Source organism: Chiloscyllium punctatum, chromosome 9 (assembly GCF_047496795.1).
Source record: "Chiloscyllium punctatum isolate Juve2018m chromosome 9, sChiPun1.3, whole genome shotgun sequence".
NCBI lineage: Eukaryota > Metazoa > Chordata > Chondrichthyes > Orectolobiformes > Hemiscylliidae > Chiloscyllium > Chiloscyllium punctatum.
In genome coordinates this window covers 35,478,941-35,493,827 of record NC_092747.1, presented here as the reverse complement: position 1 = coordinate 35,493,827, position 14,887 = coordinate 35,478,941, and the positions used below count along the sequence as shown (strand labels likewise).

The 14,887-nt window shown below is 38.7% G+C and overlaps 1 protein-coding gene across 1 annotated transcript in view; it reads right to left on the bottom strand.

Annotated features, from left to right (window-relative positions):
* The window catches only part of stard13b (StAR related lipid transfer domain containing 13b), a 514,228-nt gene that overhangs the window by 259,946 nt on the left and 239,395 nt on the right, over positions 1 to 14,887 (bottom strand). The gene's annotated exons all lie outside the window — the stretch shown is intronic.

Sequence of the window (14,887 nt, the reverse complement as noted above, 5' to 3'; positions counted from 1 at the left end):
CACTTACCTGGAACTATAACAGTACAATTAAGAGATGAATGAAAGTGCTGAGGTTTGTTCACCCTAACTGAATGATTACCAAATTGTAATTAAAAAAAATATAATTCTAATAACTATTAAGTACACCACTAAAGAATGAAAATCACATGCAAGTTTGATTTTAAACATCAGGTTTTTTTGTATGGAAAATTCTAGAACTTCCTGCTTTGGCTCTCCATGACTCAATTAGCACACAAATTCAGTGGATTTCTATTATATCTAACACATTCATATCAGTTGCCTTTTAGTGCACATTTTAACAAGTCAGTGACAATGAGATTATTTATTAATTCACTGCATTTGCCATTTATTTGAGGGGGAATACAGCCAATTGTAACAATGCACAGTGCAAGCTATGTTCCAAATTAATGGCACTGCAATAAAATTGCTGAGCTGAACAGAGACTGACTGACCTTCAACTTCAAGTATTTCACTGGAAGCCTCTACGTGTAACCAGTCCTTTGGGTTTATGAGGTCACCAATGACTTAAGAAAGCCTCTGCTACATTCAATGGTCCCTTAAGACAGTAGTAAGTCAGTATTGAATTGCTGTATAAAGAAATCTTACCATGTTGTCTTTCTATGATACTTGCATTCAGTAATGCCTAAAGGGAAACATTGGATGATATTTTGCTGATCTGCAACTTCCACAGAAAATTGCTTATCCCTCTGAAATATTAATTCACCAAATAGTTTTATTTTAAATTCTGGCACTCCATGAACTTTTGTAATCTGACTGAAAGTGGGTTCTACAACGAATCTGAAAAATATTGGAGAAGTTCAACAGACTAATGTCAGTGTCACAGGCTCAGAGTCGCAATAGGTTGATGACCGTAAACAAAATAATCTGGTCAAGAGTCAAAATCCCAAGGCAGAACGGATTCCTCACCATTCTCCATACTCAGCATTTTCATGATTCATTCTTAGTGGGAGATTGAAGGGGGATCAATCATCGTTATCAATAGGGATTCTCATTGTGGAGTTGCAAATTCCAGTTTAGCAAATGTACCACAATTGTCATTCACATTATTCCCACACTGTGAGGTATCAGAACTAATTTTCAGCAAACTGTTCGAATAAAGTGTAACAAGTGCAAACAACATTGATAAGGCTTTTCAGATGGTGGACTTTCCTGTCTTGCCTACTGAACACACAGTGGGGAATGCACGCTTGCTGATTTCAATAGCCCAATAGTTATATAAAGCTCTGAGGGAGCAGCTACCAGGTGGCAGGCCTTGCAAGGATGTGTGGCAGAAAGACGAGTGCCTGATAGTGTTTGGAAAGGGGACTTTGAGGAAAATGAACACCTGCCCCCAACTTCACAGAGAGCTAAAGCCTAAGCAGGTGACTTTCGAGTCTTCCCTTGCATCTTTACTCCTCTGGCCAGCCTCATAATTGGGGCTGGGTTCGAGAGTGTTAGTGGTCAATAATTGCTCACTGAGGGCCTCTATTGTGGCACAGGCAGGCCTCCCCACATAAGATTGGCAACAGGTGAGGGCAGGGTGAGTTATGTGTTCATATGTTATATTACTCTAGACCACATTTTATCATTTTGTGTGAATTAGAAATAACTAGATCAGCCAAGACTCCAGAAAAGGTCCCTTGCTTTTCTTTGAATGGAGCCTTGTCAGAAAGCTGAAAGAACCTCAACTCTCTCAGATTTAAAAACCTTCAGAATCTCCTGGCTGAGAAATTTCACAAGTTAAATAATTCTGCTGAGTTGGCTTATTCCTTGACCAGCTCTGAATCCTCCTTCTAAATATAACAAGGGCAACTTCTAAAACGATTTAGAAAAAAAAACTTGCTCATCATAGATTCCTTTGAACTGAAAACAAAGCTTACATACTCACTTCACCAGCAGAACAAACAATTACCCATTAACACCACAGGAGTCCACAGTCATTTGCTCTCTTGACTTAAATGCTGGATTTACTTTTCCAAAAGCATTCCCTGACTTTGTCTTTTTCGAAAAGAAAACCCTTCACAGAAGCAACCAACACCCATCTGCTTCTATTTTGATCTCCAAATTCCAACAATGATACTATTATATTGCAACTACACACCTTTCATCACACACCGAAATCTATGGGCCCTGATTGCAAACATGCCTAGTTAATTTTACATTGGGTGGTGAGAAAGTTCAGGGTAGGTATCGATGAGGGTAATCTGATATATGAAGTCCTTTCTGCCCAGTTCTGCGCAAACCATGGCATCAACTCTGATGAAAGAACAGTTGGGTAAAACGAGCGACTAGCAGTTCTTCCAAAGTTTTGCAAGCATGTTAGGAGCCTGGTGCCATTATATTCTCGTACTTCCTCTTTACTTTGCTTTAGAAAGTGCAGGCACTATTGGCAATGCAGTAGGACAGAAAAGGAATCACTCCAGATTCCTCTACCTCACGGAATGTCCTGCTCTGTGTGCCTAAGGATCTGTGGGTTTAGAATTAGCCTGACGAGTCATATGAAGGAGCATGGCAGTAAACTATGATCCTGAGAAACCATCATTCTTCAATTAAAGAACAGGTGACAATAGCCAAAACCTTCAGTAAATATTGTTGTTGGTTCACACTTCTAAAAACATACTTATCATGGAGTAGAAGGAGAAAAAATATATTGGTTGGAATGTCAGCTCTCTTGCTTTAAATGTTGCAAGTTATGGTGAATTTATTTTCAGAACTGTGGACTAGCTAACGATATGAGAACATCACACTATTCATTACATTTAGACGTGACCACTTACTGCTGTCATACTGTGTCGATATTGCTGACCAGCATCACTCACGTTCTTTGGTACAGGCTGTTTTAAGAAATGAGCTTGCCTGAAAACAGCCAATGTTAGGGATTGATGCAGCTTTAAAAATCAATTCTAAAAGTGAACTCAATTCTACATCAATAATAGACATTACCCTTTTTTTTGATACGTTCCATGGGTCTGTGAGGACAAGAGCAATTCAACAATAAGGTGGGTTCACTAATCCACATCAATGAGAGTTTACAGCAGCACCTGCTGAGAAAGGCTTTATTCGCCTTCAATTTTTATTTGATGTGATATTCTTATTTTAGAAACAGTAATAGTCGTACTGTGATCTCAAGGTTCCAAGCAAAGATTGAAATCACTGCAAGATTTACTATGTCTCCCCCACTATCTAAACACACTGCAAGAAGAATTTAACTGTATATGTGTGTGTTTGTGTATGTTGGACTGACGGCATTGTGATGTGACTGATGTGCACCAATCTGATGCAAACTAAAATCTGGCTTCTGCCTGCATTTAAATGTTATAAGTGTACAGTTTCTGAATAGCAACAAGGTTGCACGAGAATTGCTGTCAATGTGATATTATTTGTACATAAATATAAGTCTTATTTATATACACAATATGTAAATGATATTTGTCCAGATAGGCACTATGGTACATTGTACAGCACAGAATAGTATCATAACAGCATGGTCCCTGTCATCTTGTTTGAGGAGAAGCGCTGACTGTGCTCTCTCCCACAACATTCTAAAACAGCTCAGAACCTCAGCTGTCAGATCACCAACATTAAAACTGTAATATAAGATATTAATCCAGTAAGCAAACTTTTAAATTGTACACTAAAATTTGCAAGTACAATTTGCACTACAATGAACATCTCTCACAATAAACAATCTAACCACCATGCCCTTACATTCAATGGCATTACCATCACTGAATCCCTCACTATCAACACTCTGGGGTTGACCAGAAACTCAACTAGACTCATCATATAAATGCAGTGATTACAAGAACAGGTCAGAGGCTAAGAAAATTTACAGTGATTAACTTACCTCCTGACTCCCAAATCTTGTCCATCATCTACAAGACAAATGCCAGGAGTGTAATGGCATACCCCCCACTTGCCTGGATATGTCCAGCTTCAGCAACATTTAATAAGGTTGACACCATGCAGTACAATGCAACCCATCTGATTGGTACCACATCCATAAACATTCAGTCACTCCTCCACTGCCATTCAGGAGTGTTTACTGTCACCAAAATGCATAATAGAAATTTGCCAAAGATCCTTAAACAGCACCTTACAGACCTACAACCATTTCCATTGAGAAAAGCAAGGGCAGCAGATACATAGGAACACTCCCATCTTCAAGTTGCCCTCTAAGCCAATCACCATCCTGCTTTGAAATGTTTTGCCATTCCTTCACTATCACTCCCTACCTAATGGCATTGTGTGTCTACCTGCATGAGATGGACTGCAGTGGTTCAAGAGACAGCTTACTACCACCTTTCAAGAACAACTAGGGATGGTCAATAAAAATGATGATCCAGCCTGCGATGCCCACGTCCCATGCACGCATAAAAATAAATAACCATTAAATACGAAATTACCATTTGTTAACATGCATGTTTTCAGAAGGAGACAGATATTTAATTCTTGTACTGAAGGTTATACCTTATCAACTGAGTTTTCACTTACTTCAGTCCTGCATGCAAATTAATCCAAGAGCTTTCATCTTTAGCCTGATTTTTTAATCCCACATTGGGAGCGTAACTCAATCATTTCCTCGCCCAACAAAACTAATCTGCGAAAAGCTGTTCTAAGGCGATCAAGTTCCTTCACAAAAGAAGGGACATTTGGAGGGAGTTTGGGGGAGGTGATCATTGATCTGGTGACAATGTCCAATGGTTCAGTACTGGGAGGGATGATATGAGGACATTGACAAGAATAGTTCCCAGCAATTGTGACAGATGGGAAGTTTGATGAGAGAGAGTAGGATGGGGCCAGTTGAAATCAAGTGCTTCACTAATGAGTGCTTCAGTGGGCCCTTTGGAGGATCCCAAGAGAGCACAGAGGAAAACCAAAGGCTCATCTAATATGGAATTACATCTGGAACAGCAGCAGCATCTGTGTGAAAAGGTCAAGCAGTAATAATTAGTTGTGTTAGGGATTTGGGAGTGCAGAGGACCTACAAGGTGAGAAACAAAAGGAAGTATGATGACAGGAGAGAAGAGTCTAGGAGAAATTAATAGAAAAAAAGGAAAAGAGGTAGAAGAAGATAGGAACTAGAAGTGATAGATGCAGCAACACCATAATGAACCCACTGTTTAAATTACATGAAATTTATATCTTCTTGGGTAAAAATGGTAACAGAAATAATCTCTTACCTAAATAGATACTTATTAAAACTGCACACATTTCCCCCCTTTTTTTTCCATTTTTAAAAAACATATTGTTTTTCTGCTAAATTTACCTTTCTTGAACTCAACAAAACATATCAGGCTTATTAACAAATATGATTTGGCCCAGCACAATTGACTTTAATTCCACAGCAGTTCCTCTTACACTACACTCTCAGATCAGCAAGGGCAGTCAAGGACTCCCATTTTTTGCTGCAATGCAGCATCATTAAGCAACTGCTTGCAGTCTCATCGACCTAATGCTTGTCCATTAGAAGCCCTGCATCATGGTTATATTAGTATTCTGTTCTAGTCAGTGTAGCAATGTTCCCAGCAATTTGAGGAATCACAAAAAGAACATATCAAATGTTTTAACATGCTTTCAGCTAGCTATTGATTTCAAATGTTATTTACTTACAATATTTATTATGAGTCAAGTTTGCCAAGCTACAAAATTCTTGTGTAGTCTCCCCAAATGCTATCATGATTTTAAGTAAAAATATTTTGGGGACATTATGTAAACTTAATTCAATGACATACTTTGCATTTTTCATCTATTGGCATAAAAAAGGTTAATTTTGTTCTGAGTTATTAGCAGTATAGGCATTCTGAACCGTATCCAGGAATAGGGAAAATGAAGTATTTAATATTTTATCGTCACGTCCTACCCTCCCTGAAACATCCTGCTTAATTGGAGATCCCGTGGGCCTTGCCTCGGCAGTGTTATAAAGAGTGCACTGAATGGTGGTAGCTTGGGGTGTGGCTCTCCATTTTAGCAGGTTTCCTTCTACATTTTTTGCCTGCAATTGTATTTCAAACAAGTTTGTACACAACGTATCATTTCCTCATACTTTCGAAGAATTGAATCCTTTAAATATCAATGAGGTGCTAGTCTTTATTTCTAGCACTCACCTAACAATAGCAAGCATGCAAAATCACCAATGTAATTATACAATGCTCCTCTAATGATCTCTGTTCCAGTAGTTAATGTGAACTGGAAGAGTTCAGTATGACATTGAATAAATATTGTAATGAAATATTTGCAGTTAACATGACATTTGTAAATGCAGCTTTTGGTTATTACATTTTTGTGATGCTTCATAAAGGGCTGTAGTTTTCAATATGAGCTGTATATTGCTCTTTGGCATTTATTTTGATATTATCAACCATTAGAATATACCAGCCTTATTATGGTCCTATGGCACTGCAGAATATTCCCTGGTCACTTCCTCAGGTGCTGAGCAGAGCTCAGGCTTCTGACAAGTCAGTAAGTTTTCTTTTGACATTCTGGCCAGTTGCCATGAACTACTTGCAAGTGCTGTGAAACGGAGACTAACACCATGCTGGAAAATTATACAAATGGAAAAAGACTGTTTCAGTGCCTCAGTCCTGTTTGTCTGTGCTGTTTTCAGTTATGACTGGGCCATGTTAGCTTCACAAGGTGTAGCATCACATGTACTAATAAGACTTCAGAGATTGCTGAAGTGATTGCAGAAGCATACAGCACAGAAGTAGGTCATTTGTCCTACTGTGCCTGTGCTGTTCTATGAAGAAAATATCCAATTATTACCACCATCCTGATTTTTCTCATAGCTCTGCAAATGGTTCCTATTGAAGTATTGAAGCTATTTCCACCTGTAAGACAATGTCTAATAATTCATGACATAAACAAATTGCACTGTCACGCCACACAACCCACCATCCATCCAGTCCTTCTGTTCATTATCTCACCTTCTTGTGATCTACAGCAATTGATAATTTGGATATTTATTTTAAAGTATTCCAATACAGTAATAACGGGCGGAATTTTCCCAGCCTCTGAACAACACAGGAAATGATGACTCAGTTGAGAAAATATGATGAGGTCAGGAAAATTAGATTCCCAATGCTGAGAAAAAATGTTCTGATTTTCCATAATGGTTTTAACAGAGAGACAAGAACCTTGCTAATGAGCAGCGAAGACCTAACTACATGCATTAACAACTCACTATTACCTAACCTCACCTTATTTATATATACTTTCTTATTTTCCAAGGCAGTGGAAACTAGATAGCATCAATTCCTGACAGGAAAATCTAATTGGTACCTGGAACTTGCAACTTTCTCCAGTTTTTGCTGAGTATCCATCTTGGTCAGCATTCCCCAACTTCTCAGGATATGCTCCATGGTCAGGAATTGCATTCACATTCTATTCATGGAGGTGGACATTAGAACAGCACCAGCCTCACCATATCATCAAGTTACATTCCAGACTTGCTTTTAATGTAATTAACTGCTTTAGTACTGCACTTTGGAGCTCACTAACATTTATCATTGGAAGGCTGTTACCAGGCCAATTTGTATGCAGGGACAGGTATTGGAATAGAATGCATCACAGAACTCTTGGCTTTCTTTCTTAGTGCTCACTTACTTTTGCCTAATTGGATGCTCATAGCAACTCTAGGCTTGGCTTTTTGAGCAGGTAGTTTGTCGTGATGAGTAGCAATGAATAGCAAAGGAGGACCATGATCATTTAAAAGCTGATCCTTCATCAGTCAGGAAAGATAGTGAAGTAGCCCAACTGAGTGAATGTAATGTGCAGAGAGCAGGAAGGGTTAGTAGTTTGGAGGAATCGGGTGAATTAGAGTCCTTGAGAAAGATGCTACATTCAATATTGAGAATGGTAGACCATGAGCCTTGATGAGAGATGGTGCAATGGCAGACAGAGAGAGTGAGTATGAGATAGTATAAATAAGATGGAGGCCCTTACCCTTGTGCAGTGGGGAATGTTATTCACTAGCATCTGCAGTCTTTGTTTTTACCCAATGTTATTCACTATCTTGCAGCATTGCTGCACATTCCTCCAGAGTGTAGACTCTGCATTGACTTGGGTAGCTGCTTCAGACAAGGCTAGTAGTGCTTGACATAGTGCACAACTGGAGTTTAAATATGGTGCCATGGCACAAATGCCAAATAGTCCCTGTACCAGACATGTATTTCTGCCATTGCTGAGCACAAAGGTACAGGATAGAGGTGTTGGGGAGGCATGGTGCATACTTAATGAGGTAAACGGCAGAGGATAACTGAGTAGCATTCATGGACGGAAACCCCCTTCATGAACCTCTTGGAAATTCATACTTAGCCAATGTTTGGTCAAATTCAGCTGTATGTGTTTCACTAATTTTAAGTAAGTACATTCAGTGAAGAAATTTATCATTTTAAAGATAACAGATATATAAAGGGGACATAACAGTTGTGTGCAGTGGCTTCATTTGAGTTCAAATTCAATCAAACTAACAACCCAGTAGTCCTAAATTCAAATTCCACAATGAGAAGTTGCAAAACTGAATTCAATATATCTGATGATTTTTGAGTTGTAAACATAAGTAAAAAGTTGTAAAAATAAGTAAACATAGAAAACTGCCAGAGTGATATAAAAATCCAACTGATTGATTAATCTCTTTCAGGAACAAAACAAGTGATCTGATGTCTGGTCACACTACTTGGTTGTGTCATAAAGCCCGCTGGAATGGCAGATAGTTGGCTTCTACCTTGTAAGTCACATATTACAAGTGAGCAAAAGGAGGTGGTGGAGACTAATTTAGCAGTGGGGGGTCTACATCAATTCAACAATAGAGAGCTGCTGGCCAGATAGCAGTAGCTGTTATGCTCTGCACAGCCACAAGTGAGGCCATAGGCTGGAAGGACAGGCATCTGAGTCCTAGGATCCCACAACAACAGAGGGCAGAGTAAAGTAGTGTGGGAAGGGCTTTTATTTTGCTGGGTAGAGGATCACAGTGAGGAGAGTACAGGAATATGGGGTGGAGGGGCAGAGATGTGGTTCTTTGTGAGCTCCAACCTTCCAATGTCCAATTTCTTGATCAGGTAATGAGTGCCTTTCATGAAGGGACCCCAGCCTCTTAAGTTGACCATTAGTTTAGCTTCCATGCATGCTACATAGTGATAGGGTCACCTGCAGCTTAATCCCAACAGAAGGATGAGGCACTTAAGGGAAAAGTTATTGACCACTTAAGGGCCTCAACTGGCTGTGGGACAGGAAGTCCACCAATGAGCCTTCCAACCAAGAGTTAATTCTGGGCAGAGGTAGGAAAGCAGCAAATTTGGAGATTTTTTCTACGTGGATCCTCAAAAGGTTTCATAATGTATTATCCTGCATGAAGATTAGGGGATAAAGGCCTCCCAACACCAAGCCTTCCCCATCTCGTGATGTATAAGCAAGTCCATGCGACACACATTCATGACTTTGCTTTGTAATCAGATTCAGGCAGTTGTATCCTTTCTGTACCTGACTTCTGGCATCTTCTGGACCCACTGAAAGATTGATGGTAGGACAAAATCCAGCCCACAGTTTTGGTGCAGCTTAGTTTCGCCTTGACTTGGAGTTAATAATGCCTTTCCCATAAATGCTAATAAAGCTTTTGAATGGCTTTATAGGAACACACCACCTGATCTCTCACAGAATGGGATTACCTTCCTGAGGTGAGATCAGATGAAAAGTAATCCCTTTGAAGGCATAAACTATCTAAATGACCTTTATTTATTGGGAGTCTGCACCAAAACCAAATTTTTCCTACATTTTCAGTTTTATTTAAAATTTCAAGTATTTACAGTTATCTGTGAAACAAATAGAATGGATAAATAATTTTCAGATAAGCAGAAAAAAGATGGAATGGATTAGGTATACAATACAATGCAGTACAATTGACTTTGTAGCAAAGAATGATAATAAGGCATTAGCTAGTTACGAGGAAAATGAACTGCTGATTCATGATCACCTATTAGCACAGTGTATATCTACCTCAATTAATTTTAATAACAATTCCTTCATTAAAATAAACTGAAAAAGTGATATGGTGTATATGTACAGTTCAGGCAAGCTTCACAGAAGTTATAGCCAGATGAAGCCTTAAACATTCCTAAGTTCTGAACATTCACAAAGCAAATCACTTTCTGTTTTCTCCTGCTGAAAAACACTGGTACTTCCGCTCATAACCCCATCACGCGATTGCACATTGAACAGAATGGAATGAAAATATTTGGAGGCCAAGAGAAATCATTAAGCTGTTTTATATCTGAGACAGCCAATAAACATTCAGAGTAATAGTTAGGCATTAACTCATTTAATGCAACCTGGGTTTGACTTGAACAAATGACAAAATGCTACATTCTAATCTTTTAAAACTGGTGAAAACTTGCCCAAGCATATTTCTGTTTTATAGGCTAGCTAGCAATTAGCTTCTGTCCTTTTATTTCCCCTATTTTCCCGAGATAAGGTGAGAGTCTTATGTCTGACAACAGCTGCTGAGTGATCATGACCAGGGACGTCTCTACACAAGAATAAGGTGTTTATTGATTGCCTGATAAGAAAAGAAAATTGCTTTTTTGGGGGAAAACTACAACAATGCTTAATACATTATCATTTAACTACTATTCATCTCAATGCCTTTGAAATACTTTTATAGGTATGCATTGCTTTAAAACTCAACAGTTGAAAGTAACTTAATTTTAGAATGTTCCTTTGAAAAAATTGTGAAAGAAATTATGAACCAAAGCATAAATTCTGAAATTCACTTAAAAATTTAAGAAGGGTGACTATCAGGCTATTCTGAGGTTGGGTCTGAGAACATTTTGGGTTGGGAGGCAAACCTTTAAGCTCTACAGTTACCAGGTTGTTATCCACACCCATTTCTAAACAACACGACAATTATGCTAACTGATTCTGTAAATTTCTATTCAAAACAGAAGTGGCAGGTGTGTAACATAAACTATTTGAAAAGATTTGCACATGAAGATGATTGAAAAAAATGGGAAGTTAGGTATTGAAATGCCAACATTCTTACTAACGTTTTGTGCACTGCATAGGATGAAACATATTAATCAATGGTTTCTTGTTTCACTTTTTACCTGGTAGGTTAGATTTAAATGCAGGTTATGCTACTGTGAGGTGCACTTACTGATGGATCTGAGAAACCCCAGGGGTCACAGTGATTAATATCCCCATTAGCCCATGTGAATAATAACTGAATGGTTTGCAGTAAGACTCTGTAAATTGTACACTGATTAGGTGACAAATCAATTAATTAAGAATCATAAATGAATGCGATTTGAATTCATTTTTTTGATACGTAATTTCATTTATACTTCTTGCATTTGCACTGAAGTAGTGCTGCAAATGCAAAGCACAGAATGCTGACTAACTAGGAAGATAAATTTCCAGAATTCTGTTGCAAAACATTAAATGTAAGTTTAAAAATAAATGCTTTTGGGAACTATTAACAGGTCATTAGTTGGTGTATAAATAAGACTTTCCTTTGATATGCCTAGACTACGTTATCATTGCCAACAATAGTTACATTAAAATTGAAGTAATAAAACAAATCATAAAATGTAATAAGACATTGGGCAAATTCATTGTATTGCATTTCTGAGCCACACATTACAGGTAGGTTCCAGATTTAATAATCAGGTTCTGCTGAATTGACTTTATCAGGGCAGCTTCTGCAGTCATGCCATCATTCCTGTCCAGTTTTAAGTGCTCCGATGCTAGAACTTGACTTGATTGTGATGCCTCTTGCTACAATTACATATCCCACAGATGCTAATTGGCCATGCTCACAGGTTTTTATTATTTCTTCATGGAATTTGGAAGTTGCTGACTGGGCCACTCCTGGAGAATGTGGTGTAGATAGATATAGATGTATCTAGAGAATGACACTAATAGGTTGAGTGAGTGGGCAAAAAATTGGCAGATGGGATTTAGTGTAGGAAAAGGTGAAATTGTTTACTTTGCCAGGAAGAATGAAAAACAGAATACTACTTAAACAGAGAATGATTTGGAGATGCCAGTGTTGGACTGTGGTGTACAAAGTTAAAAATCACACAACACCAGGTTATAGTCCAACAAGTTTAATTGGAAGCACTAGCTTTCGGAGTGATGCTCCTTCATCAGGTGATTGTGGAGGGCACAATTTACAATTAACAATTGTGTCATCCACAACCACCTGATGAAGGAGTGGCGCTCCGAAAGCTAGTGCTTCCAATTAAACCTGTTGGACTATAATCTGGTGTGTGATTTTTAATTTTAAACAGAGAATGACTACAAAATTCACAGGTGCAGAGCAATTTAAGTATTCTGATGCATGGTTTACAAAAGGTCAGTATGCAGGTACAGCATATAATCTGGAAAATGAATAAGTTGCTGATCTTTTATACTGAGAGGAATTGAGCAGAAACGTATTCAGTAATATAGGGTATTGCTGAGACCACAAGTCGAATACTGTGTGAAGTTTTGGTCTCCTTTTCAAGGAAGGATACAAATGTTTTAGAGGCAGTTCAAAAGAAATTTACTAGATTGATACCTGGAATGAATGGGTTGTCTTTAAAAGAATAATATTGAGAGGCTTTCCTTGTTTCTACTGGAATTTAGAAAGGTGAAAGTTGACTTGATGGAAGATTATATAATTCTGAAAGGACTTAACAAAGTGGATGTGGAAAAGAATATTTCATCATATTGTGCAGTCCAGAACTAGGGGACATTGCTTTAAAATTAGGGCTGGCCCTTTGAGGAGAAAGGTGAGAAGAATTTTTATTCTGTCAGAGGTTGTGCAACTTTAGAACTCTCTGCCTCAGAGGGCACTGATGATGGGATCATTGAATATTTTTAAGACAGACGTAGCTGGATTTTTGATAGGCATGGGAACTGAAGAGTAGATGGGAATGGGGAATTCAAAACACAAACAGATAAACTGCAACCTTATTGAATGGCAGAAGAGGTTTAAGGAGACAAATGGTCTAATTCTTCTACTACTTCATATGTTTGCAAGTATTAAGGGAAATCTGGCAAAAATAAGACAATGAAATGGCTAAGATCTACTTTTTACACAATATTTACATTGATCAAGGTGAGTTCCAGTGAATGAGACTCCTTTTCCCCACAGTGTGCCTGAGTCAAGTATTCCCAGGTACAATATGCTGCAGCCCAGCCACAGTAGAGAGCCCTGTACTCTGACCAACTTCAGATACGAATTACTGACTGCAATAGAATGACATACTTAAAGTTTGGAGGTGACAAAGAAGATTGATGAAATCACAACAGTCTATATGAACTTCCACAAAGTGTTCAACAAGGGTCCACATGATAGATTGATAAGTAAGATTAGATCACACGGGATCCTTGGGAGCTAGTCAATGGGATACAAAATTCGCTTCATGGTAGGGGATAGAGGGTGGTGGTGGAGGACTGCTTTTCAGACTGGAGGCCTGTGACCAGCGATGTGCCACAAGGAACGGTGCTGGGTCCACAGCTTTCCATCACTTATATGAATAATTTGGTAAGTTTGCAGATGACACCAAAATGGATGATGTAGTGGACAGCGAAGAAGATTTTCTCAGAGTACATTGAGACCTTGATCAGATGAGCCAATGGGCTGAGGAGTGGTAGATAGTTTAAGTTAGATAAATGTGATGTATTGCAAAGTAGGGCAGGTCTTATACAGTAAATGGTAGGACTCTGAAGAGTGTTGTCGAACAAAGAGACCTAGGATGCACAGTTCCTTGAAAGTGGAGTCACAGGTAGGTGGAATGGTGAAGAAGACATTTGATACAGCTGCCTTTTTTGGTCAATACATTGAGTATAGGATGTCATGTTGTGGCTGTACAATACATTGGTTAGGCCACTTTGGAATAATGTGTTCGCCACTTTTGAAATACTGCATTCCATTCTGGTCACCCTTCTATAGGAAGATGCTATTAAACTTGAGAGGCTGCAGAAAAGGTTTACAAGAATGTTGCCGGGAATGGGGGGGGGGTTTGAGTTGGGGAGAGGCTGAATAGGCTGGAGCTGCTTTCCCTGGAGTGTCTGAGGCTGAGAGATGACTTTATAGAGGTTTATAAAATCATGAAGGGCCTGAATAGGGTGAATAGCCAAGGTCTTTTTCCGAGGCCCAAAACTAGAGAGCAGAGGTTTAAGGTGAAAGGGGAAAGATTTAAAAAAGATCTGGGAGATAACTTTTTCATGCAGCAGGTGGTGCATGTCTGGAAGTTGGACAAGTTGGACCTGTTTTCAGGCTGTGTCACTCTATGACTCTATGAAAATTCCTGTGGCCTCAATAATTGTGAACATTAATTGATTTTTTTTTGCAGGCCCAGCCCATGGTGCAAAACAACAACAAAATTGAGAAGTGAATTAAAACAATCCACTTCCTTTCATATTACAATTCTGAGCAGACAGAGCAGAATTTCTAACATGTCAGTCATGCTGGATTTAAACCATGAACCTAGAGGTGTCGACAGTGCTGTACCACCCAGTTTTCTCCCAGCCAGCAAGGTTATCATAAATGTAATACTGATCAGACTGCCCATAAGAATCTCTTTTATTGCCAGTTTGACTTAGTGGAGCAATATTCCTGCTGTATCATAATGGAACTGGACTAAGCAGTGACATTCACACCACATTTATACAGGCAAACTGTTCCAAGTGGAAATATATGACATTGTTTGGAAATTCCTGGTTAGTGGAGAGGTGAATTTATAGCTGAAGCAATAACGCAACAATTATTGATTTTCAAATATTATAATTATGTACTTCTGGCTATATCAGGACCATATTGAGGTTGATAATGTGAGCAACACCGTGAAAACAATACTGCAGAGTGCTACGGCTGTTCAGAGTACTCAATCCACCTAATGCCAGA